The sequence below is a fragment of the Sinocyclocheilus grahami genome, unplaced genomic scaffold, assembly GCF_001515645.1.
Source record: "Sinocyclocheilus grahami isolate Dianchi unplaced genomic scaffold, SAMN03320097.WGS_v1.1 scaffold2414.1, whole genome shotgun sequence".
Taxonomy (NCBI): Eukaryota; Metazoa; Chordata; class Actinopteri; order Cypriniformes; family Cyprinidae; genus Sinocyclocheilus; species Sinocyclocheilus grahami.
Window position 1 is genome coordinate 1 of NW_015507593.1, and position 8528 is coordinate 8528.

The 8528-nt window shown below is 40.7% G+C and overlaps 1 protein-coding gene across 2 annotated transcripts in view; it reads left to right on the forward strand.

Moving 5' to 3' along the window:
- Positions 1-278: 278 nt before the first annotated feature.
- Positions 279-8528, forward strand: part of LOC107574964 (splicing regulatory glutamine/lysine-rich protein 1-like) — a 13598-nt gene continuing 5348 nt past the window's right edge. The window contains exon 1 of one of the 2 annotated variants that reach the window (XM_016261379.1): positions 279-762. The gene's annotated coding sequence lies outside the window, so the exon portion shown is untranslated. The remainder of the gene's footprint in view (positions 763-8528) is intronic. The other variant, XM_016261382.1, reaches the window with a different exon arrangement.

Below are 8528 nucleotides of genomic sequence, written 5' to 3' on the forward strand. Positions count from 1 at the left end.
ATTCAAAATGTAAAATTAAGATCAAAATAATTTTTTTAAAGAAATTTCAAGCCCTATTTTTGTCCCTTTTCATGCAAAGTGTAGTCAGATTATGAAATGAGCATTTGTTGCAGAGTGTGAAGGCAGAGGGTATGAAGTGAAAGGGTGAGGTCTTCTCAAGTCTACTGTGCGACCACTGGCTAACAACTTTTTTTTGCCTTTTTTTTTGTTGCTTTTTTTTGTGTAAACATCCGTATTCATGAAAAACATGGTAGCTAAGCTTCCCTCTTGCCTAAAATGCTTGTCCTCGTGACTTAGTTCTGGATGGCTTACTACGTTGATTAATTTGGTTTCTGTATGTTTTTTCTGTGTTGATTATGTGTGCATATCAGATGACTAGAGTGACCCAGGCTACACTACTACACTAGCCTGACTCAAGGCTTTGTTTTCCAAGCCACTATACCCGCCGGGGCCCACGCTGCCTTCAAGGGGGGAATGTGACCAGGAGCGTAGCTGCTGAACCTTCCGAGATGGACACCTTGTCTCTTTTTATTTTCTTTTATTTTAATTTCCTTTTATTTATTTTTATTTCTCTCACATGTTGTCCCTTTTTTGCCTCTTAGAAGAGTTGCATATTCATTGTGTTGTTTTTCTTTTTCTTTTTTTTTCTTTTTTTCCTGTCCCCTTGTCCCTCGTCCCCAATCACACAGTTGCACCCCTTTGCCTGTCTTTGAACGCTGTCCAGGTTGACTTGCCGCCCAGTGTTGGAGGGAAGTTTGAACGGTACAAGGGCAGCTCTTACTGATATCTAATGCATAAAGATTTCCTCCTCTCTCTCTTTCTCTCGCTCCTCTCCACTGATCTGCTTAGGGTTTTACTTAGGAAAATAATATATTCCTTCATTATTTAATATAGCCACAGAGTGCCTCACAAAGTATTCAGACCCTTCACCAATTTTCTGTTTTTACTGAATTATAAGTACTGAAATACATATATTTTTCATAGCACTAATTGCATGTCAGGTTTTTAGAAAATATTCTTAAATGTTTTTGGTTATTAATTATTATTTTGTCAGTTATTTATTCTTATTTTATAATTTATTCTTAAAAGACAGTAGCAGTTACTTAAATTTTGAGCACAGTATGTAGTTATCTTTAGCTGTTTGATGCTCAAATATAGCTACATGTTCAATGTTGGATTGAGATCAGGACTTTCAGTTTTCAGAGCTTCAGTTTTTAAGCTAAAACAGGTTGTCTTGCAGCATTTTTTAATGCATATTTTCTAGGGCTGCATGATCTATCAAAATAAAATTTACATTTCAATATGACTTAGTGTGAATGTAAAAATAGCAAAGGTTGCCATTTAATGAAATAAATAAATGTGCTATGATTTTGGATTTCATTTACTTAAGCTACTGTAAGCCTAATAGTTTAGCGTTTGAAAATAAATAAATTAAGATGTAAATATTAGTATTATAATTTTACAGACATACTATGAAATTGTTTTAATATTTGTGAAATATTTGTGCCTGTGAAAACTCAAGGAAAGACTCTTTATTTAAAAAGGTAATTTTTAGCTTTTTTAATTTTTATTTTACTAACTGCTCACCTGCAAAATCACCCCAGTCATTCTCAGGGATGCAAACGTGTCTCATTTCGGTGAAATTCGCCATTTTGAATTCAAAATGGATCATTTGTGTGATTCGTGTAGATCCGGGGAGTTTCTACACGTTTCACTCCTGAGTCCTATGTGTTTTTGTGTGCGCGCTCTGGTTTCCAATTACAAAACCAAAAGTTTCAATTTACAATGTTTTTGCAGCGTTGCGTATTGTAGCCAATCACAGGCATCTCTGTTAAAAAGCAATGGCCAATCAGAGGTGTTTACTGTAGGTTAGTCAGAATCCGCTCTGAACCACTGATCTATAATAGAGTTGTATAGATCAGTGCTCTGAACTAATTTTGGTTTTCGCAAGTTTACGGAGTTCTACACGCTCACATATATTCCTAATATTATAAGAGAAAGAGAAAAAAAGCATACACACAGTGCACATATTGATAGTCTAGTTCAGGGGTCACCAAACTCAGTCCTGCAGAGTTGAGCTCCAACTTGCCTCAACACACCTGCCTGGAAGTTTCTAGTATACCTAGTAAGACCTTAATTAGCTGGTTCACGTGTGTTTGATTAGAGTTTGGTGACCACTGGTGTAGTTAGTCATTGATGATATCAGGAGTTTACATGTGAGAAAGCTCAGTCAGTTGCGCTATAAAAATGGAACGCCCTTTGCTCGGTTTCTCTAGCTTTACATCAGGGGTTTTCAACCTGTGTGCCAGCACCTTTTAATTCAGAGGCATGCACTTGGCATGTGTATACCTGTCAAGTTGTGCTCAGCCATCAAGCTGTGTCAGGTAAGCTGGTTATATATTTATGTTTCAGTATAATTATGCATGCTGGACCAGGGGTGGTCCTGTTTAGGTGGGTTTTATCTATCTATTTGATCACTTAGGGTAAACGTCATATTATGTGACTACACATTATGTCTTTCGAGCTTACAAAAGTCTCCGGTTACTGACCATAACCTTAGTTCCCTGAGGGAATGAGACGTTGCGTGCAGCTTGCTGACGCATTGGGGAAACACCTTTCTCCTTAGAAAACTGAAGTCTGATTCGCTTAATGCCATTACTCTACAATGGCCAATGGCGCGTGAAAATTATGGGGTGTGGCACCCCTTTTAACACAGCGCTTGGTGCCATTTTCCTCAGAATCTTCGACTGAACAAGACCTGAGCGAAAGTGACATGGCACAAACGCAATGTCTCATTCCCCTTTCAGGGAACCGAAGTTACTTTTAGTAACCAGAAACGTTCCATTTCAAAATTTATCTCGATGTTGCGCGCAGCTTGCTTGTGCGCTCCGGTAGCAGGTGAGCTCGCATGGAGATAGAATCCAGACTCACACCCAGGAAAAGATTTTTGGGTTGCAGCTGGCTTTTTTGCATATTGATTGTTAGGGATGGCTCGATACCACATTTTCAGAACCGATACCGATCCGATAGCAAAAATTCTGAGTATCTGCCGATACCGATATCGATCCGATACCAGCGCAGTTTTTTATAAATCAGTGTAGAGTTTCTATACCTCAATGTGTAGGTTGATCATCACTCTTTTGTATGTTACACACAATCTACTAAATATAGACAGCTTCATTATAAAAAAAATAACAAACAAAAAATGTAATCAAAATCTATGACAAAAATACTATTATAAACTAGGTTAATGGATAATTCAGTAGCAAAAGTTACTCTAGAAAAATCATGAGTGCACAATAATTTGATAAAATCCTAAACTTTTAGTGAAAAAAATAATAATTATTTGGTGGGTAACAAATAAAAGTGAATAAGTGTAGGGCTAAATCGGGTAGGCCTACATGTTGCTCTTTGTATTGTTGTAAAATACATTCATGAAAAACAAGAAATATATTTATATATAAATATATACTATAGTAGTCAACATTTGAAGTGGATCAAAACCTTTCATCAAAGTTGTCCTAAAACCAAAACAATACCCGTTCTTGTCTTAGGACAACTTTGATATTAAGGCTATTAATAATCTTTCATTGCGCAAAAGTATTATGATACTAAAGGCTACAAATACAGAGAGGCTCAAAGCGCTTATGCGCATCCCATGCGCAGAATGACGTGCTTGAAGCAACACGGAGTCACAGCATGCAGCATAGAGAAGTTCAAAGCACAAAGTGAAGAGATATTGATGCGTGGTGTATTAAATATGTCCGTTTGTTTATTGAGCCTTTTCTTTTAACAGTTTTACATTTCAGTTACTGTGCTCGTGACGAACAATTCATAGTGCTCTCTACTCCAGTCTTGTGATCTAACCAGATATCCGTTTGAAATGTACACTATTTAGAAACAGTACGAAACTCCAGCAAGATAAATTCCTTTTATGCAAAACCATTTATCTTTATTTACAGATCAAGTATAACATTAGGAACATTTAATCATCTTTGAGAGAGTTTCATTGTCTTGATTGTCATAACCGAACGTGAAACATAGTTTGAATGCTGAATGGAGGATGACAGACAGGCTGCAAAGAGAGAAGAGTTAACGTGAACTTGACTTAAATATTCATCCGTACCTCACATTAAACTATGGAAAAGCTTCAGAACACTTGAAATATAGTGCACAGAAACTTTGTGGTGCTTTATGATGTTTTTGTGGCTTTCGTGGGGCTTAATAATAGCAGAATAGTATACGCACTATATCGGATTTGGATCGGTCTCGTCTGACTGATACCCTGATCCAGCAGAAAATGCCAGAATCGGAGCGATACCAATACTGAATATCGGATCGGCGCACACCTATTGATTGTGAGTCCCAGACACTGGAGGTGGCTGATGAGAAAACCTCTGTGGTTGCAAAGCTCGCTCACTGAGTCTAGGTCAGAGGTCCTCATCCACCGGGTCGCGACCCACTAGAACATTCTGGGAAAAATGTGTATAGATATCACACTCTTATTTATTTATGTTAATGATTGTTCTAATTATTCTGTATTTTCTATGTATGCGATTGATATGGAGTAGCAATTTGACAATTTCATGTTAAATAAGTAAATGAAAGATTGCTCTGATCTGTCACATATTAGGAGTTAAACGGATCGCAGTTGATCCGTAATATGTATGGATGAGACCCTACCGTTCGGCATGCACGTGATTCGCAGATTAATTTCAATTCGTTTCTCACGCGCTGTTCTCTCACATAATCAAAACGCGCACAAGCATAGAAACATGTTTCAGACAGCGCGGAACTCTGATGTCTACAGAGTTGCATATACAGTGGTGTGAAAAAGTGTTGGCCCCCTTCCTGATTTCTTATTTTTTTGCATGTTTGTCACACTTTAATGTTTCAGATCATCGAACAAATTTAAATATTAGTAAAAAAAACACAAGTGAACACAACATGCAGTTTTTAAATGAAGGTTTTTATTATTAAGGGAAAACAAATCTGTGCTTTAAATATTTATTTTCTTGCTTATCTGAAAAAATAGTCCGATCTGTGACTCAAGAAATCACAAAATAATGCGTTGAACCACTATATATTGCTATTATGATACATAATAGCATAATATATATATATATATATATTAGGCTATATATATCCCATCAGTTTTCATTTATACTTCTGCGTCGTTGTCCGCGTCAACGTGCAGTACACATGCAAACCGCTAGTCAGCAGTGTCCACGGGCATGTTGCTGGTGTAACCCGCAGTACCACGGCAAAAGCCGAAGAAGAAGGCTCGCGGGAGAAGCATTATAGCCGTGACGGTGGCAAATAAATATAAAATCGTTAAATCATTCATTAAAACTACAAAAAAGAGACAACAACGAAACAGGAGAAGATAGCATACTTTCAATCTTCACAAGGACTTCCACCACGGCAGATCAATATTGTTTGTCGCAGACAACTACTGATGTATAATGCTATGTAGTATAATAAATGATAAGACACTTGTTCTTTGCTTTGTTTTATTTTATATAAGAAGGTGTAACATCAAAATATATTAAAGTGCACATAAACACACACAAAACTCAAGTGCATACGGAGGGAGGGGTTCTAGCAGACCAATCACAGCGCTTGCGGTCCGCATAGAATTGACACGCTTTGGAGAGGTGCACGTCAGGCTACGGCGTAGGGTGTGCGTCTATGCGTAGGCTACGGTGTAGGTTCGACACAGAAGTATAAATTGGGCTTGAGAGGACAAAGGGGAGTACCGAGAATTGATAGACCACTCCTTCGAAAGCAAATCTCAGAAATTGCCTGTGATGAGGGGCTATCTGGATATGGAAATAAGCATCCTTTAGGTCCACTGAAATAAACCAGTCCCGGGGTTAAATGAGCGATAGGATTCGTTTTAGTGAAATCATTTTGAATGAACGTTTCGCTAGAGTGTGATTCAAACGACGTAAATCTAGAATAGGGTAAAGATTGCCATCCTTTTTTGGAACTAAACAATAGCGGCTGTAAAAAATGGTCTCTCGTTCTTCGGGAGGCACAATCTTCACAGCTTCTTTGGCTATGAGATTGTAAATTTCTGCTCTTAAAACTGGAGCATTTGAGGCTTGAACTTCCGGCGTTACCACTGCGTGCAAACTGAAGCTTGTAGCCGATTCTAAGCCATGAGTCCTTGGGACGCACCGAAGGCTCTGGATGCAGGCAGGGCTTTGGAGCTGTATCAGCTCGCAGTCTAGAGAAATAGCGCTGAGCGGATGAGGAGCAGGAGTAGGCTGACTTGTGCGTTTCAGCATTAAGTGCTTTTTCACCCTTGATTGCTTTTGTGCTTCAGAGAATTGCTCTGTGAGGGATTCAACCGAGCTGCCAAAAAGCCCAGAGGGACTGATAGGGGTGTTCGAAAGGACTGCCTTCTCTACATCCCTCATGTCCATCAGCGTTAGCCATAGGTGCCGGTCCAGCACAACCATGTTACCCATGGCACGGCCAATAGACTGCGCTGTCATCTTAGTGGCTCACAGTGTGAGATCAGTGGCGCTGCGAAGCTCTCTAAAGATTTCAGGATTCGGGCCTTGTCTCTTTTTAAAGGGGGACATAACACACACATTTTCACCAATCTCATGTTAATCTTGAGTGCCTATATAGTAGTATTGCATCCTTCATATCTCTGAAGATTCTTTAGTTTTATCAGATTTACAAAAGACAGATGCAGCTTTACGATTCTCTCAGAAAATAGCCGAGCTCCTGGAGGCGTGCCGTGGGCGGAGCTAAAGAGTCACGAGCACTTACGCACTGATTGCCAACAAAACACAGAAATTTGAAGCAGTTTTACTCGCCGCCTGCAATTCCAGCTCATGACCAGGATATTTTATCACTGGGACCGCTCTGTATTTCAGACGTATGAAACGATCTGCAAATCCAGCGTCGAACTGGGCCTTGTTTATAAAACATTCATCACCGAAATGACGAAAACAAACACACGTGCGAAACTCCATTGCTTTCCCAGAAAAACAAACAGCATCCACTGTTCCCTTAATGCTGGGTTCTTTGGGAAGCTGAACAAGGTTATCTTTCCCTTACCAAAAACACACTTCTTTGGAGACACTTCTTCTCGAGCAAGTCCTGTGTAGCGCCGCCGACAACTTCCGTAACCCGAATGAAGCAAGTTGATGAGCTCTCGCTCTTGCTCTCACTCTATTTGCTGTGTGCGCGCGCTCTTCCTGGAGAAGTGCCATACAAGAAATTCCGCTCTTCGTGACGTTATGAAGAGCCATGCTCGAAAAAAAACTTTCCAAAACTTTTTCGAACCCGGAAGGAGTGTATTTGGCACAGAAATACTCTGTCATATGTCCAAATCGTTTGTTGAAACTTTGGCCATGTTTAGCAGAAGAATCCAACTCTTTAATAGTGTAAATAACTCAGAATGCATGAAATAGCATTAGACCGCCCCCCCCTTTAACATCTTTGCCTGGAAGCTATTGAGTGGAGGGCTGACGCTGCCTGGTCCGCTGCCACGTACGCTTTCCCAGCGATATTAGCGGTGGTGTGGCAGGGCTTGTTGGGGTGTACGGCTGCAGATTTTACCCTCAGCAGCGCGGAGGAACAAAGATGCGCAGCGATGGCCTCCTCAATCGGCAGGAGTTTTAAATAGCCGCGTAGATCGATGCCATCCACCATTGTCAGAAGTGCAGAGCCGGAGATCTGGGCAAGAGCCTTTGTGGGCCGGCCTCACGGCATCGACTGGGCTGAAGAAACCGCTCATCCAGTCTATTCCATTCTGGTTCAGAGGAAGTGAACCATTCCAGGTTGAGCTCCTCCACCGCCTTAGATATGATACGCAGCAGATCCTGATCTGTGTGACTAGGTTTGTAGATCTCGCTGTGATGGGAGTTGGAATCCTCCATGTGGCTGGCTGACCAATCTTCCAAATCTGACCCCACGGTGGGCATGGCATCGTCACAGTCTTTCTCAGGGATGCCAAGAAATCCACCAGAGAGAGTTGATCTGGAGAGCAGGGGGCACGCGGGCGTTGCGCCAGCGTGAGCTCACTGACAGCAGCGTTGGTTTCTGCAACCAGTGGCCGTTGCTTCTTACTTTGCGACTCCGGAGGAGTGGCAGAGGAAAAGGATGGCAAATGGGGAGTAGATGCGTCACTGAGTCCGAGACCTATCCTCCTACGGAGTGTCCTGACACTCTTGGTGTCGCAGTAAGGGTAGTTGGGCTCCTAAATGGTGGACTTTACCTGTCATGATCATCAGGGAGCTGTAGAGGTCCCGAGCAGGAAGAACAAAGTTTGAAGGACATGTCACAACTTTGCCAGAACGCTGCAGCAGGGCTCTACGCTTACTTTTCTTTTTAGGAGCACTTGTGCTCCTAACTTAAAAAATTTAGGAGCACGTTCAAAATTTTAGGAGCACCTTCTAAACAATTATCCAAAATGTTATCAAAAAGTAGCCTTCCCATTACGAGGTGATATTTGACTCCTCTAACTTTATTAAAAGTATGTCATCTTTTGTCAAATTCTTAAAAAA